This window comes from Acomys russatus, chromosome X (genome assembly GCF_903995435.1).
Source record: "Acomys russatus chromosome X, mAcoRus1.1, whole genome shotgun sequence".
NCBI classification, from domain to species: Eukaryota; Metazoa; Chordata; class Mammalia; order Rodentia; family Muridae; genus Acomys; species Acomys russatus.
In genome coordinates, this window is record NC_067169.1 from 68,721,011 (window position 1) to 68,740,612 (window position 19,602).

Below are 19,602 nucleotides of genomic sequence, written 5' to 3' on the forward strand. Positions count from 1 at the left end.
CAGGTGTCATTTAGCAGAGAGTTGTTTAGTTTCCACGTACATGTAGGCTTTTTGTTATTTCTGTTGTTCTTGAATTGCAGCCTAAAAGCATGGTGATCTGATAGGATACAAGGTATTATTTCAATCCTCTTGTATCTATTGAGGCTTGCTTTGTGACCTATGATGTGATCAATTTTGGAGAAGGTTCCATGGGGTGCAGAGAAGAAGGTGTATTCTTTCTTGTCTGGGTGAAAGGTTCTATAGATATCTGTTAGATCCATTTGACCCATGGCATTGGTTAATGATGTTATTTCTCGGCTTAGTTTCTGTTTCATTGACTTATCCTTCAGTGAGAGTGGGGTGTTGAAGTCTCCCACTATTATTGTGTGGGGATCGATGTGTGGTTTAAACTTTTTAAGGAGATCTTTTACAAATGTGGGTGCCCTTGTATTGGGAGCATAGATGTTCAGAATTGTGATGTCATCTTGGTTGACTTTACCTTTGATGAGTATGAAGTGTCCTTCCTCATCCCTTTTGATTAATTTTGGTTGAAAGTCTATTTTGTTCGATACTAAAATGGCTACGCCTGCATGCTTCTTGTGACCATTTGCTTGGAATATTTTTTTCCAACCTTTTACCCTGAGGTAATGCCTTTCATTATGGGTGAGATGTGTTTCTTGAATGCAGAAGAATGTTGGATCTTGTTTATGTACCCATTCAGTTAGTCTGTGTCATTTTATTGGAGAATTGAGGCCATTGATGTTGAGAGATATTAATGACCAGTGACTGTTTAGAGTCTTAATTTTGATGTTGTTTCCAGTTGAGCGTTTGTGTAGTTGTGTTTTTGCCATGGGATAGTTATCTATTTCCTGGGTAGTTTTGGTTGGAGCTTGACCCTTTGGGATGGAGTTTTCCTTCTAGTACCTTCTGTAAAGCTGGATTTGTGGATAGGTACTGTTAGAATTTGTTTTTGTCATGAAATATTTTGTTTTCTCCATCAATGGTTATTGATAATGTTGCTGGATAAAGTAGTCTGGTCTCGCATCTGTGGTCTCTTAGGTTTTCCAGGATCTCTGTCCAGGCCCTTCTGGCTTTAATGGTCTCTGCTGAGAAGTCGGGTGTAATTCTGATAGGTTTACCATTAAATGTTATTTGGCCCTTTTCCCTTGCAGCTTTTAATATTTTTTCTTTGTTCTGCATGTTTTGTGTTTTGATTATTATGTGGCGAACTCTTTTTCTTTTCTGGTCAATTCTATTTGGTGTTCTGTAGGCCTCTTGTATGTTTATAGGCATCTCTTTCTTTAGATTGGGGAAATTTTCTTCTATGATTTTGTTGAGAATAGTTTCTGGGCCCTGGAGTCTGATGTCTTCTCTTTCTTCAATGCCTATTATCCTCAAATTTCTGCTTTTCATGGTGTCCTTATTTTCTTGGATGTTTTGTGTCAGGAGTTTTCCAAATTTGGCATTTTCTTTAATGGTTGATTCAATATCTGTGATTGTATCTTCTAGACCTGAGATTCGTTCTTCCATCTCTTGGATTCTGTTAGAGAAGCTCACCTCTGTGTTGCTCGCCTTCTTCTCTGAGGTCTCACGTTCTCGTTTTTCTTCTGTCTGTGTGTTTATCATTGAATCCATTTTCATTTTCAGATCTTAAACTGATTTTTTGATTTCCTTCATCTGATTTTTTGTGTATTCCTGAGTTTCTTCCATTGCCTCTTTATAGGTCTTCAGAGCTTGAACCGTTTTATTTATTTCTTTCATCTGGTTGTTTGCATTTTCCTGCAATTTTTCCAGTTCCACTCTATGTGTTTCTTTTATGTCTCTCACCTGTTTGTCTGCTTCTTCCTGTATTTTATTACGAATTTTATTTGCTTCCTCCATTATCATCCTCATTACTAAGGATTTGAGGTCATTTTCTTGTATTTCCATTGTATTTGAGTTCTCTGGGTTGTTTTCTTTGGGATAGCTGGGAACTGGAGACACCATGTTGTTTTGGGGTTTTTTGCATATGCTTTTTCGCTGTCCTTTAGACATCTTGCCGTCTTTGTTTTTGTTGGGTAGCTTCCAGAATTGGATGGAGGGTGTCTGACGATAGATTCACTTATTTTCTCACGATTTCCCTAGGCTGGGAGCTCAAAGCTTCACTGGTGTGGATGTTAGGAGGTTAGCCCTGTTGTTCTGGTCTCTCACAGCCAGTGATCTTCAGCCCCCCTTTGCTGTGGATTCTGCAATTGTTCTGGGTCTCTGAGTGAGCGTTGGGTCAGGCCAAGGTATCCACAGCCTTCTGTGTTCCCTGCCAAGTCCAGCCAGGAACACTGGGCCTGAACCACGAGCTGAACTCAGCTAGGTTCTCAGGGCCTGAACCGTCTGCCGAGCTCAGCTAGGGATTCTGGGCCCAAAATGCGCACAGGGTCCAGCCAAAATTTTTGGGCTGGGACTACGCACCAAGCTCTGCTAGGGCCTTTTGGCCCAAAGTGCGTGCTGTGGTCAGTTATTGACTCAGGGCCCGAACTGACTACCAATCTCAGCCAGAAACTCTGAATTCAAACTGCACACTGTGTCCAACCAGAGTCTTAGAGCTGGTGGAACCGAGCGCTCTGTCCAGCCTGTGCCACAGCAGGAGAACTGCGGCTGCTCTGAGTTAGCGCCTGTGGTTCAACCAAGTGCTCTGCCCAGACTGTGTCACCGCAGGGGAGCTGCTGCTGAGCTGAGGTGGTGCCTAGGATAAAACTGCGCACTCCACCAAGCCTGCGCCACCGCAGGAGACCTGCGGCTGTTCTGAGTTAGCGCCAATGTTGGAACCAAGTGCTCTGCCCAGACTGTGTCATTGCAGGGGAGCTGCTGCTGAGCTGAGGTGGCGCCTAGGGTGGAACTGAATGCTTGGCCAAGTCTGTGCCACAGCAGGAGAACTGCGGCTTCTCTGAGTTAGAGCCTGTGGTTCAACCAAGCGCTCCGCCCAGACTGTGTCACCGCAGGGGAGCTGCCGCTGAGCTGAGGTGCTGCCTAGCGTGGAGCTGCGCGCTCAACTAAGCCTGCGCCACAGCAGGGGAGCTGTGGCCAAAGCTGAGTTAGTGCCTCAGGCAGAATTGCTTGCTGGGCTGGGCCAGTACCCGGGACTCTGGGGCCGAACGTTCCGCCGAGTCCAGTCTGGGTCCGAAGGCTCCACGCGACCCAAATCCTGCCCCGAGTCCCCTCTCCCGCAGCAACTCCCACCAGCCACCACACCAATTGCCTCCACTGGAAGACTATGAGCTGCAAACTTCAGCCACCGCTGCTGGTGCCGCTGATGCTGCTGCCTATGCCGCTGCCGCTCTGATTAGAGAAAATCCACGCTCCTCCTGTGTGCAGGGGCACGCAGGTCCTCCGCACCCTGGTCCCTCCGAACCGTGGAGCACTCCCGCTGCCGTGATGTTTGGACCTCGGTGTTCCTGGCTCAGAAATCTGTGCAATCCCCTGAATTGTTCACTGTAGCCTCCAAACGCGGTCCACACTCCTCGCCGCCATCTTGAAAAACCTGCTTCTTTTTTCTAGAGTGTTCAGGTGTTTCATTAACGTGCTTCTGTGCACTATCTCCAATTTCTTTATGAAGACACCTAGTTCTAAGATCTTCCCTCTTAGCACTGCTTTCATTGTGTCACAAAGTTTTGGATATGTGTGCCTTCAATTTTCTTTAATTCTAGGAAGTCTTTTATTTCTTATTTAATTCCTAATTCAGTTGCCATTGAGAAAAACATTTTCCAGTTTCTATGTGTTATAGGCTTTTTGTTATTTCTATTGTTGTTGATATTTAGCTTTAGGCCCTGGTGTCATGATAAGATACAGGGGATTATTTCAATTTTTGTATGTGTCGAGGCTTGTTTGAAACCAACGATATGGTCAGTTTTGTAGAAGGTTCCATGTGGTGCAGAGAGAAGAAGGTATATTCTTTTATGTTTGAGTAAAAAGTTCTGTGGATATCTATTAGGTCCATTTGATTCATGACTTCTTTTAGTTTGATTATTTCCTCATATAGTTTCTGGCATGAAGATCTGTCCATTGGTGAGACTTGGGTATTGAGGTCTCCCACTATTATTGTGTTGGAATCAATGTGTGATTTAAACTTTAAAAGTATTTCTTTTATGAATGTAGGTAGCCTTGTATTTGAGGGATTCAGGATTGCAATGTCTTTTTGGTGGATTTTTCCTTTGATGAGGATGAAGTGTCTTTCTCCATCTATATTGATCAATTTTAATTGAAAGTCTATTTTATTAGATATTAGAATGGGTACTCTGGCTTGCATCCTGAGTCTGTTTACTTGGAAAATGTTTTTTAGCCCTTTACTCTCAGGTACTGCCTATATTTGTTGCTGAGATATGTGTCTGTCTTTCTATTTTTAAAGAAATCAAAGCAACTGCTGTATTCTTATTTGGTAAATATGGTGATATAATCATTAAATGTCCTCTTAAAGGACAAAAAAATTTACATTTATTAGTGGAAAACACAAAGTCTCTGACAGGTTTTAAGCCAATGAATGTCTTGTTGAATGTGATCTCCTGCCTTTGTTCATTTTTTTGTTATTAGTGTAGTAGTTGAAATTCATAAGACCTGACAGTGCTCTTCATCTCCATTTCCTTTTATATCTAACTTGTTTATATGTTTATAATTCTCTTGGATGTTCTTCCATATCCATTTATGCTAAAAGAAAGACTGTTTTGATACCTCTACTCTACAACTTCTCAAAGTTATTATATTAATTCTATTTTCAATCTAGATTCAGTAAAAACACTAAACTTAATGCAAACAAAATACCTGCATTTTAGAGATTTTTATAAAGGGTTTCTTGAGATAAATGGGAAAATTCTGCCTTTGAGTGAAGGCAAGAATTAAATAACAAAGTTTACAAAGTAGCAGGGATAAATTATGATAAGGAATTTGCATAGACAAATGCGAAACAAATTAGAGATGTGTTTCTTGAATGCAGAAGCATGATGGCTCTTATTTCCCCATCTATTTGGTTAGCCTGTGTCTTTTTACTGGGGAGTTGAGCCCATTGATGTTGAGAGATATTAGTGACCAATGGTTATTGGATCCTTTTATTGTGGACTTGGTGGTAATTTTATGTGGCAGAGTCTGCTTTGGATTTGTTATACTTCTATTGAGAATTCTGTTAGCTCTGAATCTCATTTATTAACTTGGTTATTTGTTTTGGTGGTATTTAATTTCTTGAATTCTTTATATATTTTACATATTAGCTCTTTGTCAGATGTAAAGATGGTGAATATTTTTTCAAAATTTGTAGACTATGATTTTGATCTGTTGACAGTGTCCTTTGCCTTACAGAAGCTTTTCAATTCCATGTGATTTCATTTATTAATTTTGACTACAAAAATACTCAACAAAGAAAGAGAAATTCGGACCAATTTCTATTATGAACATTGATGCAAAAATCCTTAATAAAATATTCACAAACTGAATTAAAAAACACATCAAAACTATCATTCACCATGACCAAGTAGGATTCATACCAGGAATATAGGGGTGGTTCAATATATGGAAATCCATCAATGTAATTCATCACATCAGCAAACTGAAGGAAAAAAAACATGATTATCTCCTTAAATGTTGAAAAAACATTTGACAAAATCCAACACCCATTCCTGTTAAATGTCCAGGAGAGAGCAGGGATACAAGGTGCATACATAAACTTAATAAAAGGAATATACAGCAAGCCTATATCCAACATCAAACTAAATTTTGAGAAACTTAAATCAATTCCACTGAAATCAGGGACAAAACAAAACTGGCTACTCTCTCTGTATCTCTACAATATAGTACTTGAAGTCTTAGCTAAAGCAAGACAACTAAAGGAGATCAATGGGATACTAAATGGAAAAGAAATCAAGCTATCACTATTTGCAGATGATATAACAGTATACATAAGTGACCCAAAACATTTTTTAAGGGAACTGCTACACCTGATAAACACCTTCAGTAAAGTGGCTGGATACAATATCAACTCAAAAAAATCAGTAGCCAAATATAAGTGAGTATATACTGTTTGAGTCTCTCTGCTTCTCAGTTAGCTCACTCATTATGGTCATTTCTAGTTCAATCCATTTGTCCACAAATTTTGGAAATTCCTTGTTTTTAATAGCTGAGTAGTATTCCATAGTGTAAATGTATCACAGTTCCTTTATCCATTCTTCTAATGAAGGACACTTAGGCTGTTTCCATGTTCTGGTTATTATGAATAAGGCTGTTATGAACATGGGTAGGCATATGTCCCTGTTGTGTACTGAAGCTTTTTCTGGGTATATTCCAAGGAGTTGAATAGCTGAGTCTTGTGGAAGCCCTATTTCCACTTTTCTGAGATAGCGCCAGATAGATTTCCAAAGTGTTTGTACTAGTTTGCATTCCCACCAGCTATGAAGGATTGATCCTCTTTCTTGACATACTTGCCAGTATGTGGTGTCACTTCAACTAGAAATGATCATAATGAGTGAGTAAACCCAGAAGCAGAAAGACTAAAACAATATATAGTCACTCATATTTGGACACTAGTCCAAGGGGCACGTCCCATGAAAGTCTTCACTTATCATGAAAGTGACATGGAGGAAAAGACATTCTATTGGAACTCTAGGTGAGAGAAGTATGGGATAATGGAGAAATAGAAGGATCCAGAGGGTCCTAGAAACCAACAAGAAGAACATTATGATGGACGATTTTGGGCCCAGGGTTTCTGCTCAAACTATGGCACCAGCCAAGGACAATACATGCAGTAAATTTTAACCCCTACCCAGATCTAGCCAACGGACAAGATAGTCTCCACAGTTGAGTGGAGAGTGAGGACTGACTTTCATACGAATTTTGGTCCACCATATATGACCACGTCCTCTTGATGGGGTGACCTGGTGGCCCTCAGAGGAAGGATAGCAGGTTATCAAGAAGATACCTGATAACCTATGTGCATATACAGGGGGAGGAGGTCCCCCCAGTCACAGTCATAGGGGAGGGGAATAGGGGGTAAGTGGGAGGGAGTGCAAAAAGGGAGGATACAAGGGATGGGATAACAATTGAGATGTAATATGAATGAATTATTTTAAGAAGATATTAAAAAAGAATTGTGTTAGCAATTTGATGGGAATTGCACTGAATATGTAGATAGCTTTTGGTAAAATGGCCATTTTCACTATGTTAATCCTACCATGAGAATGGGAGATCTTTCCCTCTTCTGATAACTTTTTCCATTTCTTTCTTCAGAGACTTGAAGATTTTTCCATACAAGTCTTTTACTTAATGTTTGTCACTATTGTGAAGGGTGCTGTTTCCCTAATCTTATTCTCATCCCATTTGTCTTTTGTATACAGGATGACTACTAATTTTTTTATTTGATTATGTATCCAGCAACTTTACTGAAGGTGCTTACCACTGTAAGAGTTCCTTGGTAGTATTTTTGGGGTTACTTATATATACTATCATATCATCTGTGAATAGCAAAACGTTGATGTCTTTCTTCCCAATTTATATCTTCTTTAGTTGTTTTATTGCTCTAGCTAGGACTTCAAGTACTATATTGAAGACATACAGAGAGAATTGACAGCCTTGTCTTGTTCTTGGCCTCAGTGAAATTGACTTAAGTTTCTCTCTGTTTACTTTGTTGTTAGCTTTGGGTTGATGTATATTGTGTTTACTAACTTTAGGTATGTGCCTATGTCCCTGGTCTTTCCAAGACATAGTATGAATGGGTACTTTCTTTTCTCAAATGGTTTTTAGCTTCTAGGAAGATAATCATGTGATTTTTTTTCTTTCTTTCTTTGTGTTTATATGCTGAACTGCATTGATGGATGTCCATATATTGTACTACCCCTATATGCCTGGGATGAAGCATACTTGGTCATGGTGGAGGATATTTTTGATATTTACTTGGATTCTTTTTCTGAGTATTTTATAGAGTATTTTTGCATCAATTTTCATAAGAGAAAATTATCTAAAATTCTCTTTAATGATTGGATCTTTGTGTGGTTTAGGTTTCAAGCTGACCAGCTTCATAGAATGAGTTTGGTAATGTTCCTTCTGTTTTTATTTTGTGGAATAGTTGGAAGAGTATTGGTATTATCTCTTCTTTTAGAGCCTGATAGAGTTCTGCACTAACTCTAACTGGCCCTGGGATTGATTTGGTTGGGAGACTTTTGAGGACTGCTTCTATTTCCTTAGGAAATATAGAAATATTTACTATTTTTTCATCATGATTTAATTATGGCAAGTGGAATCTACCAAGAAAATTGTATATTTCTTTTAGAGTTTCAAATTTTGTGGCCTATAGGTTTTTGAAGTAAGACCTAATGATTCTCTGATTTTCTTCTGTACCTCTAGTTATGTTTTCCTTTTCATTTCTAATTTTGTTGATTTGGATTCTTTCCCTTTGACTATTAATTAGATTAGCTAAGAGTTTTTCTATCTTGTGGATTTTCTCAAAGAACAGAATGTTGGTTTTATTTATTCTCTGAATTGTTCACTTGGTTTCTAATTTATTGATTTCAGCTATGAGTGTGATTATTTCCAGCTGTCTACTTCTCTTGGATGTGTCTGCTTGTATGGGATGTCTCCAATTTCTTTCTGAAAGCACTTAGTACTATGAACTTTATTCTTAGCATTACTTTTATTGTGTTTGATAGGTTTTGGTATGTTGTTCCTTTATTTTTATTGAACTCTAGGAACCTATTAATATCTTTCTTTCTTTATTCCCTGAGCCAGTTATTGTTGAATAGAGAATTGTTCAGTTTCTATGTGTGTTTATATTTTTCTTGTTTCTATTGTTGATGAAGTTTCAGGCTCATTCCATGGTGTTCTGATGAGATACAAGAGATGATTTCAATATTTTTCATTTTTTGAGGCTTGCTTTGTGACTGAGTATACGGTCAATTTTGTAGATGATTCCACAAGGTCCTGAAGAGAAGATACATTCTTTTGTGTTTGAGTGAAAAATTGTGTAGATATCTGTTAGATCCATTTGATTTGTGGCATTTGTTCACTTTATTATTTTTACACTTAGTTTCTGTCTTGATGATCTGTCCATTGGTGAGAGTTGGATGTTGAAGCCTCTCACTATTAATTTGTAGTGTTTGATGTGTCATTTAAGCTTAGTAAATTTTTATTTACTAATGTGGGTGATCTTGTATTGTGGGCAAAGACATTCAAAAATGTGATTTCATATTAGTGGAATTTACCTTTGACGAGTATGAACTGTCTTTTCTCATATTTTTTGATTAATTTTAGTTGAAACTATGTTTTTTAAATATTAGAATGCCTACTCTAGCTTGCTTCTCAGGTCTGTTTGCTTGGAAAATCTTTTTCTAACCTTTTACTCTCAGATAACGTCTACTTTTGTGGCTGAGGTATGTTTCTTGTATGCAGCATAGTGAAAGGTCCTGTTTATGGACCCATTCTGTCAATCTTTGTCTTTTTATTGGATAATTGAGTCCAGTGATGTTGAAAGATATTAGAGATCAGTGAGTGTAAGAGGCTTTTATTTTGGTGTTGGTTGTAGATGTCTATGTGCTTATCTACTTTTGGTTTTGCTATAGTGAAGTTATTTATATTCTGTTGTGTTTTCTATTGGTGGAGCATTAGTCTGGATTGGCATCTATAGTTTCTTAGGGTTTGATAGACATCTGCCCAAGCCCTTCTGGCTTTTATAGTCTCTGCTTACAAGTCAGGTGCGATTCTGAAAACTTTGTCATGATATGCTACTTGGCTTTTTTCCTTTGCAACTTTTAGTATTTTTACTTTGTTCTATTCTGTAGATTTAGTGTTTTATTATCATGGTAAATGAGTATTTTCTTTTCTAATCTAACCTATTTTGTATTCTATAGGTTTCTTGTATTCTTATAGGTATCTGTTTCTTCAGATACTAGAAAATTTCTTCTATAAATCTTTTGAGAACCTTTTCTGGGCCTCAGGGAAGGAATTTTTTCTTTCTTCTATTCCTATTATTCTTAGGCTTAGTCTATCCATTGGTTTTGTTGATTTCTTGGATGTTTTGCTTCAAAAAATTTTAGATTTAACATTTTCTTTGAATGGATGCATTGATATCTTCCCTTGTGTCTTCTACACCTAAGATTCTTTGCTCCATCATTTGTATTATGTTGGTGATGCTTACCTCAGTAGTTCCTGTTTTCTTCCTTAAGTTCTCCCTCTCTGGGATATCTTCAGTTTGTGCATTCTCTCCTGTTTCTATTTCCACATTCAACTATTGAATGGTTCTGTTTGATTTCCTTTAGCTTTTTGTATTTTCCTCCACTTCTTTAAATGCTTTGTTTAGTTCCTTAACCTTTTTTTGTATTTTCCTATAATTCTTTCAGTGATGCATTTACTTCCTCTGTACATTGCCTGTACCTTATTTTATTTCTTTAAGGATTTTCTTCATTTCCTCCATTATCATTTTCATAAGCATATGTTTAATATCTTTTCCTTAAGTTTCAGTTGTGCTAGGGGATTAAGGGCTTCTTGCTGTAGTATCACTGAATTCAGAGGAGGACATCATGCTCTCATTTTTGCTGATTGTGTTTTTATACTGGCCATTAGCCATCTTGTAGTGTATAGTGCTAACTGGTAAATCCTGCTGCCCACTGCATTTCTTGGTAGTGCAGGAAAAGCCCTGATTAGGAAGCTGCATGTTGCCATAGGTGCCCTCCTCAGATTGTTGGGAATGATCTCCAACTGGTGGTTCTTAAGGTCTTGCCACAAATGTATGAACATGGGGACCAAGTATGTTTCTCAGGAGCCCGGGGATCCTCTTCTCCCTAAGGGAAGTCCTAGAGTTAGCTTTCCTGCTACTGCCTTTCTTTCTCCAAGGTTTATAAGAACCCTTTGTCCAGACACTATTCTCTATTCACTGTGATCTCTGTTTAGAAGCCTGTGGTTGGAGCTGCCTGCCCCTGTCTCAGAAGGTATCCAGTCTACAGGAAGATTATAGTTTGGGGCTTAAAACTGTGCTACCCAGAAAGTACCCACTGTGTGTGGATAAGAATTAGTTTCTGTGGTTTTTTACATGCAGCCCCCAGTACCTGGGAGGTACTGATAAATGGCAGGAGCAAGTCAGTTTCCTGAGGCTGGGGCTGCACTGGAATATTTTTGGGGTTTAGCTGGGTGATGTGATGTTGGACCTGAGACTTTCTTACACTGTAGGCATTTGTATCACCTGGCAAACACAGATTTTAGGATTTTGGGGTTTTGGGATCCAGAGCAGGGCCAATCAGTAACTGTCCTCTCACTGTTTTCCTGCTGTTCAGATACCCTGCACACTCAGCAATACCTTTTTGTATCTCCTCTCTCTCCTTCACTCATAAGTACAATGGAAGCACTAAGGGTGAGAATTTGACCAGGAAAACAAAAGTGTTGGAGACTAATGATACATGTATATTTGTATATTATATAGATGCATTTATGCACATTATGTATCATTATATATAATGGTACAACTTATATTGTCATAAATGCATTTATAAAACACATATAGAGTAGATAATAATACTTTGTGTACACACACATATATATGTATATATACATATATATACATACACACACACATATATATACATATATAGAAAGTTGTTAAAATGTTTGTTAATATTATATCTTGTGCCTCAACTTGAAGTATACAGAATAGGCCATTACAAAGACGAAATTTATGAAGTAGGAGAAAGCAAGAGCAGAATAGAAGCTACAAAATTGGACTGTGTTACTCTCTTTTTTTTCCTTCACATCCAAGTTCTATGAAGAACTTGAAACACAGAAGCTATTGCCCTTCCCCAAGGAGCTAAACTCTCGTCTGTCTCTCCAGTCAAAGAACCTTGAGTATCTAGGAGGCGTAGGAACACCTGAAGGCCTGTTTGTGCTCCATGCCAAAATGATTAGTCAGAAGAAAAGACACAGCATGTGTAAACTCCAGCAGCACCTGGTAGTTCTGCATCAGCCTTCCAAGTAGAGCGGTAATTTGGCTGTTTATTCAATTCTGCCTTCCAACTCACACATAAAATGACTCTTTTGACCCTACCTAAATATGTAGGAAAAAAAATTGGGGGAAATTATTCACATTTATCTAAACTTACACAATGGAAATACACTAGAAGACCTGGCTACAACACAACAGCTACCACAGAGAATTGGGACTAGTTCCTGAAAACACTGGACATCTCCTGAAACTCTTCCTAAACACGAAACTTTGCTTAGGAGGTTGATTTACTAAATTGCTTATTTATATTTATCTTGCTGTTCTCATTATTGAAGGCATTTTCATATACTAATCACAGTGCTGTAGAGAAATAGTATCCATTTTCAGGTAAGGTAAATGTAAGAGAATGGAACCTATGCTCCTATGGAGAGAATTTTTTTTTCCTGCTGTTTATAGTTGTTTCTCTGATTAATGTGGAATAATAAAAGACAACAAAAAACTAAGAGGAGAGTATGCATATAGAGCCTTGTTTGAAAGCTTTGAAATATTAGTAGTAATTGATATAGAGATTTATTCAGGATAAGTCATCTATTTTTTTTTCTAGCAGAAGGTCCACACAGAAGACAGGAAGTAATTCTTTTCTTTTATCTTTTACATAAATTTGTTTCATAGTATGAATCATTTGTACTATTTTGATTTACATTAAAAAATGCACTTTATAAGCTCAATTTTAGAACTTTGAAAAAAGAAGCAAAAACATATTTTATGGATGGCTTTCTATGAGAGAATGCACATACACATTGGAATAAAGAAAAAAATTAGCAAATTATATTTGGAGGAGGGTAGGACTAGAGGAAATGTTTGAACACTTTAATTGTGTCATTAAAGACATATTCACAATTTTATCTTATTTTCTATGGTATAACTATATAATTAGCAATTTCACAGTAGATATTTGGTTACTGTTTACAAAGTACAGGTGAATGCTAACCTCACTAACACATTTGGTATGATTTTCAACTGTCACAAGGCATGATTGAAGCCCTTTTTCATAAACCATGTCAATAATTCTGTATAAATGACTTTTTGTCATTATACTGATTATAACCATAGTGCTTGTACTCTCTGGAATACCTATTAGTCTGTAAAGTAAAAAATAAAGTCTGAGTCTAAAATACATATTTTTACTTCATTGCTTTCAAATCACTTAAAACTTTTTTGATGTTATTAAAAATATGCTGTGAATTCACATCCAGCTCACTCTTATCAACAATTTTCAAGTCCCATATGTTGTAAAATGACAAAGCAACACTAGAGTATAAGGGAATTTAGGAGAGGAAATGTGGGGATTTTAGTGAAAGAAAAATGACTATCTGAAAATTAAATTCAACTATGATATCTAAAATATTGATGACATTATTATAAATTCCTATGACATTTTTTATAAATGTTTATGATTCTAAGGGGATAAAAAATAAATATGTAATGTACTAGCCAGGTTAAAGTAACAAAATGGATATTTGGAATGAAGATGTAGTTAAGCAGAAGAGAATTTGATTATTATGTATGAGATCCTAAGTTCAGTCTCTACTCCTGAAAAAAAAAAAAAAAAAGACATAAAGACAGACAAGAAAACAACAAAAATGTGAACATATTAGATACAATAAAAAAGTAGTTTTAGCTTCACATACAATCATCAATTAGAAAATTCATAATTAGAAAAGACTATATTAACATGAGAAGTGAACCTTCCTTTTATATTTACTGCTATACTTACTATTCATTTACTTGCTGTCAGAGAGAACACTACAGAATAAGTTGGTTTAACAAGACAGCAAAGGCTTCACAGAGAAACCCTGTCTCAAACAAACAAACAAAAAAAAAACAAAAAACAAAAACCCAAAGAGCTTATAATTTTGTGGATGGGAAAATTTCTAATATTCTACAAATTAGAAGGATGAACATAACTCATGGCACATATTATCATACTAAAAGAGAACAATGTTGAACCTTTCTAATGAAAAAAGTGGGTTATATATTTAAGGAAAAAAATGGTTAATTAATGAACTTGATCACTGCATATTATATATAGGTGTCAATTAGCACACTGTATTCTAGTATCACACAAGAAAATGTTTTTGGTCTATATAGGTGATCTAAGTTGACAATGAGAATACATGATGGATATTGATTTACATTCAGAACTTTAAATGCACCAAGATAGGAAAAATGTTCTCTTCAAGGTTGTCAAATACAAATAGCCAAAGCACTAAGAATGTAACATTTATATAATTCCTGATTGTGTTATGGTTCTTCTTGCTATAGGTAGTTCATTGGTTATATGTGTAATAATATAGATGTATGCATAAAAATAAAATAATTTCTATAAGCCAAAAAATAAAAAAGAGCAAACCTGACAGTTATCATGTGCTTCAGGGACTGGTGTTATTATGCTGGATCTCCCTAGTGCAGTCTGAAGATGAATGCTGCCTACAGACATCAACCAGAGCACAGAGATTAATGAACATTTAACGCATTGCAACTCTCTGGCAGAACGACTGTATACATGCTGACTCTAATAAAGTTAAGTCATGCCTAAAAAAAGAAAAAATAAAAAGAAAAGAAAATGTCAAAACCCGAGTTAAATTTTGAGGCAAGATTAAGATACCCTGGTCTTCTAGCTCTCACAGTATTTCCACCCTCTCTTTTATGATGTTCTCTTATCTTTGGATGTAGAGGTTCTGTTATAGTTATTGTTAATGGTGTTAAATATCTTACCATAACTTAATGTCTGCATTTTACCAAATTGTGGATTTCTGTAATGGTCTAGGTATGCTGGAAAAATTCTTCTTTCAACTAGAGAATTTCTCAGTTGCCCCACAGCTCTTTTATTTAAGGTTGAGGCTCAGTAGACTTGCCTCTTCCATGTCAGTATGTTCATTGGTATCATCTTTGTTCTCTGTTGATTAGGCAACCACTTTGATGTTTCTTCATGTGTCTAACTTCATTCCCATTTTTCATAGGCATAATATCAGAGCAAACTTCCCTTCCCTCTGACTCTTGCAATCTCCCTGTCCTATTTTCTGTTATGATCCCTGAGATTAGGTACAGACATTATGTTGATTTGTTCTCCAGTATCAAGTGTTCAACCCTTAGATAATATATCTTTCATAACTTAAATAAAATGAAGATATGAATTTGAGAGATTGAGTAATGAGTTGCATTGGAAAGAGAGAAGAAAAAATTGAAAATAATATATTTGTATGTTAATTCTAAAAATAAAAATTTAAGCATATTTGATGCAGGGTAAGAGTTATACTTATTAGTGGGTATAAGGATAAATCAAATGCACTTAGGAATTATGCAATTTTTGTTCTCCTTTAAAGAGTATTTTACTAGCCATAGGGAGTTGAATAGGCTTTGAGTAATAGGCATGATTTCTCTTCTGTCTAATAGAACTGAATAGATACAAGATATTGTATTTATACAATTACTAATTCATATTTTGCATATGTGTAATAATAATAAAAATAGATTGTGACATTGAGAGGAATGAGAATAATAGAAATGCTGGATGGAGAGAAGTTGAAGGAAAATGATGAAAAGATTGTATATAAATTTGAAAATATTTTAAATAAATAAAAGTGCAAAAGAAGCAAAAAATGAAGCTCTGACAGGAAATGTGATAGTTAAATTCAGTTTAGTGCCTTGTGCTAAGCTTGCTCTTTTGTAAACATTATTATGGAACATTTTTGTTTGTGGCACAGACATAATCAGCCATTATAATCCTGTCAACTCTCAAATGAGAGAATCTTTGTCAATTTGCATCACATATTTTAGCAATGGCAACACCTTGAAGAGAACATCTCTCTTTACAGAGCAATCAGAATAGCTAGCTATAGTCTGAGTTCATCTACATCAACCAAGGACCATGTTATACATAGCAAGAAAGTGACCAGTATATGTAAAATTATAAATATGTTTATTGTTCATTCTAGTTCTATGAAATCAGTGGCCACAGAGTTTACCTCCTGCAGTATAGCAAGCAAGATGATACTCAAATACTTTGTCACTATACAACAGATTTTCTGTTTTAATACTATTTTCAGCTGCATATTTTCTCATTCACCTGGGTTACTTATAGAAAACAACTTACAAATACCAAAATCTGCATGTGTAAAATTGAGTTTGTTTATTCATATAAGTGAAAATACAAAGTAATGAAACAATAAAAATATTCTCATGCTAAATTTCAAAATTAATCTTCCATTGACTAACATAAATATCTTAATATGATTTAAACATTTATAATATTACAACAACAGTTATGCAAAATCTTTAAATCTTCTATGGCATAAAATGATTCTATAAAATCTGCCATGAGAGAGGAACAATCAGAAGTTGTACCCAGTTTTAAAGCCTATGAACCACAATTGCCAGTATGACAAGATATCTATGAACCACAATTGCCAGTATGGCAAGATATCCTAAGGTGTACTTATATTTGGTTGATACCCAATATCTGCCTAATTTGACTTAATACCTGTTCAATAGATGGAGTTTAATATTTTTTATATTTTAAACTAAGATCCTAGCTAATTAGCAATGGATATTAAGATCCTGGACTCTAGAAAACAACAACCTTTTCCAGTTTCATAAACTAGTACAATATATTTTTAAGAATATTTTGAAAGGCCCTTTGTTCATTTTTCAGTATTATTCTCATAAAGGAAACCTATATATTGTTGTTCATGAATTTTGTATCTTGTTACTGTGAAGAATACATTTATTAGCTGTAGATGTTTGTTGATGGAAAACCATACTGTCTGTCATTGAAGGATATGTTGACTATTTTCCTCTATGTATTCTCTTAATCTCATTTACTTATAATTCTAAGACTTTTCAGTACCATATTGTATAGTTGTGGAGAAAGCAGACTTCCTTTTCTTATTCCTGACTGATGATTTTTTGTTTGTTATAGAATAGTTTCTCTGTGTAGCCTTGGCTGTCCTGGACTCATTTTGTAGACCAGGCTGGCCTTTATTGTTCCTGATTTTAATGGAAATGATTTGAGGAATTTTTCCTGCTTAGATTGATGCTGGCTTTATGACTGGTATAAATTGACTTTATTATATTGAGATGTGTCTTTTGAATCCTTAGCCTTTCCAGTATTTTCATCATGAATGAGTGTTGGGTTTTGTCAAATGCCTCTTCTACATCTAATGAGATGATCATGTAGATTTTGACCTTTTATCCATTCATCTTATTCATTTAAATATACATATGCATGTTTCTATTGCATTTTCATCACTTCCTAGGCAACAATGCAGCACCATTTCATATTATTATAAATCAGCATTCCATGGGTCACTGATATATGTGTAAATCAAGGTTGCCTTTACAAAACCTGTATGGTGGTTTCTCAGAAAACAATCTTAAAACTACAATGTTATAACAATTTACAATCAAAACTATAACTATCATATTACCTAACTATACCACTCCTTTGCATATACGGAACAGACTTATACTTTCTACTACAATGAATATTATCCATAAGTGTTTGTTTCTGCAGTATTAGTGATAGCTATGAAAGAAAACATGTATAGATGTCTATGAACAGAAGAGCAGATAGTGAAAATATGGTACATATTCACAACAGAATTTTATTCAGACATAAAGAAAAATGAAAGCATGACATTTTAAGAGGAATAGATGTAAATGAAAATCATTGTGTTAAGCAAAGTATTCCAGACTCATAAAGACAAATACCATAAGTTTTGTTTCATTGATTGATACTAGATTTTAATATTTGTGCATATATGCATATATGTTATCTTGATTATAATGTAAAAAAGGAGACTATGTTACAACAATGCATGTTATACAGGAAAGCAGAAGTGGATTGTAGATACAGCAGATGAGACTGGAAGATGAAGATAAAAAAGGATAAATTAAATTTGAGAACATCATTAAGTTTCAAAGCAGAAAAAAAGCATTAACCATGCTTAGAGTTCTCAGTGGAGTAAAAGTAACAATTTGAGCATCAAGAGCTCAGTATCAGACAAGACAAATTAATGGTTAGTAATAGAAAAATGAGACTGAATGAAATGAACATTGAGCCATTACTATAGGAAGACTCAAATAGATACACAATTTTTGTCAGTGTTTGCTATGCTAAGTGTATGAATTATTCTGAAAGACTTAGAAAGCATTACCACCCAGTAAGTTGTGATTAAATTTCGTCATCAGCTCTTCTTGATGAAGTCCTACATGACTTATTTAATAAATCCAACTTTTTCCTATGACTGTCAATCTACCTTATGTCTTAAGCTCCTTTACATCACTATAAAAAAGAAAACTAATAGTAATGAGCATCTGCTACTTGTCAAAAACAATAATTGGCTTATCTAGCCAGGTAGATAACTAAATGTTGCTCCAGAATCCATCAAAAATTATAAGACAACTGAGCATTATTAATAGCGTTTAGCTTTAGGAACTCGGAATATTTGAGAAATTGACAAATTCACTAGCTTTTAGAGAACACAGAGGTTATATCAAAATTTTTATTATCTTTATCTCTTTCATGAATTTTATAAAGTTCTAATACTTCTCATAGTACATGAGCCAGAAAATATGTTGTTCTCAGTCCAGAGATTGATGGGTTTTTTATTACACTCTATATTTAGGCAGTATCATTCTCATATATGAATATATGCATATATGTATTGGAATCCTGACCTAAAATTATGGCACATTTAGCAAAGTGAGTAAAATACAATATGATGATTTGACTTTAGATTCACCAGTAAAAATCTTGACATGAGAGGATACACTTTGTAATTGTAGAAGGTTCTGGGTTTAGAGACAAGTAAATCCTGAAGCTTATTAGCCAGACAACCTAGCCAAATTGAGGCTATCACATACTCAGTAAGTTACACATTCTCTCTCTCTCTCTCTCTCTCTCTCTCTCTCTCTCTCTCTCTCTCTCTCTCTCTTTCTCTTTCTCTCTGCCTCTCTCTCTCACACACACACATACACACCACACACACACACACACACACACACACAGAGACACACAGAGACATAGACACACAGAGACACAGAGACACAGACACACACAAAAACAGTAGAACATACACAGAAAAGGATATCTAAAACATATCATTGGCCTAAGCTCACTACACAACACAGATATACACAAATTTATGTACACACATTTAATTTACAAACTTCCACTAAAATGTACACAAACCATGCTCAGATCATTATAGACAAATGTTTCCTAGTAGGATGAAAATCAGTCCTTTCATATATTAGAGTATATATTGTTTATTCAGACAAATCATATTAAGAAAATACCTCAAAGAATAAGAGTAAAAGAGATAACAGTAAGAATGAGATGTCAGTGTAAGGAAGAGGTCAAAGAAACACATCACACTGAATTGATTGTGGTCAATGTAAGAGGTAATTAAGTAAGACACATAAAAGGACTCTATTTTACAGAGATATTTTATTGTACTATTTGCTTTTTGTCTTTAACAGCCAGAAAAGAAAAATGACTAGCAACAATGTTTCACCAATAGCATGTATAGTTAGCCCACAGTATCCCATGATAACTGGAAATTTTGTTTTGTTCAATGCCTATGTTAATGAGGAAGTGATTGTGAGTGAGTTCTCTAAATGAAAGC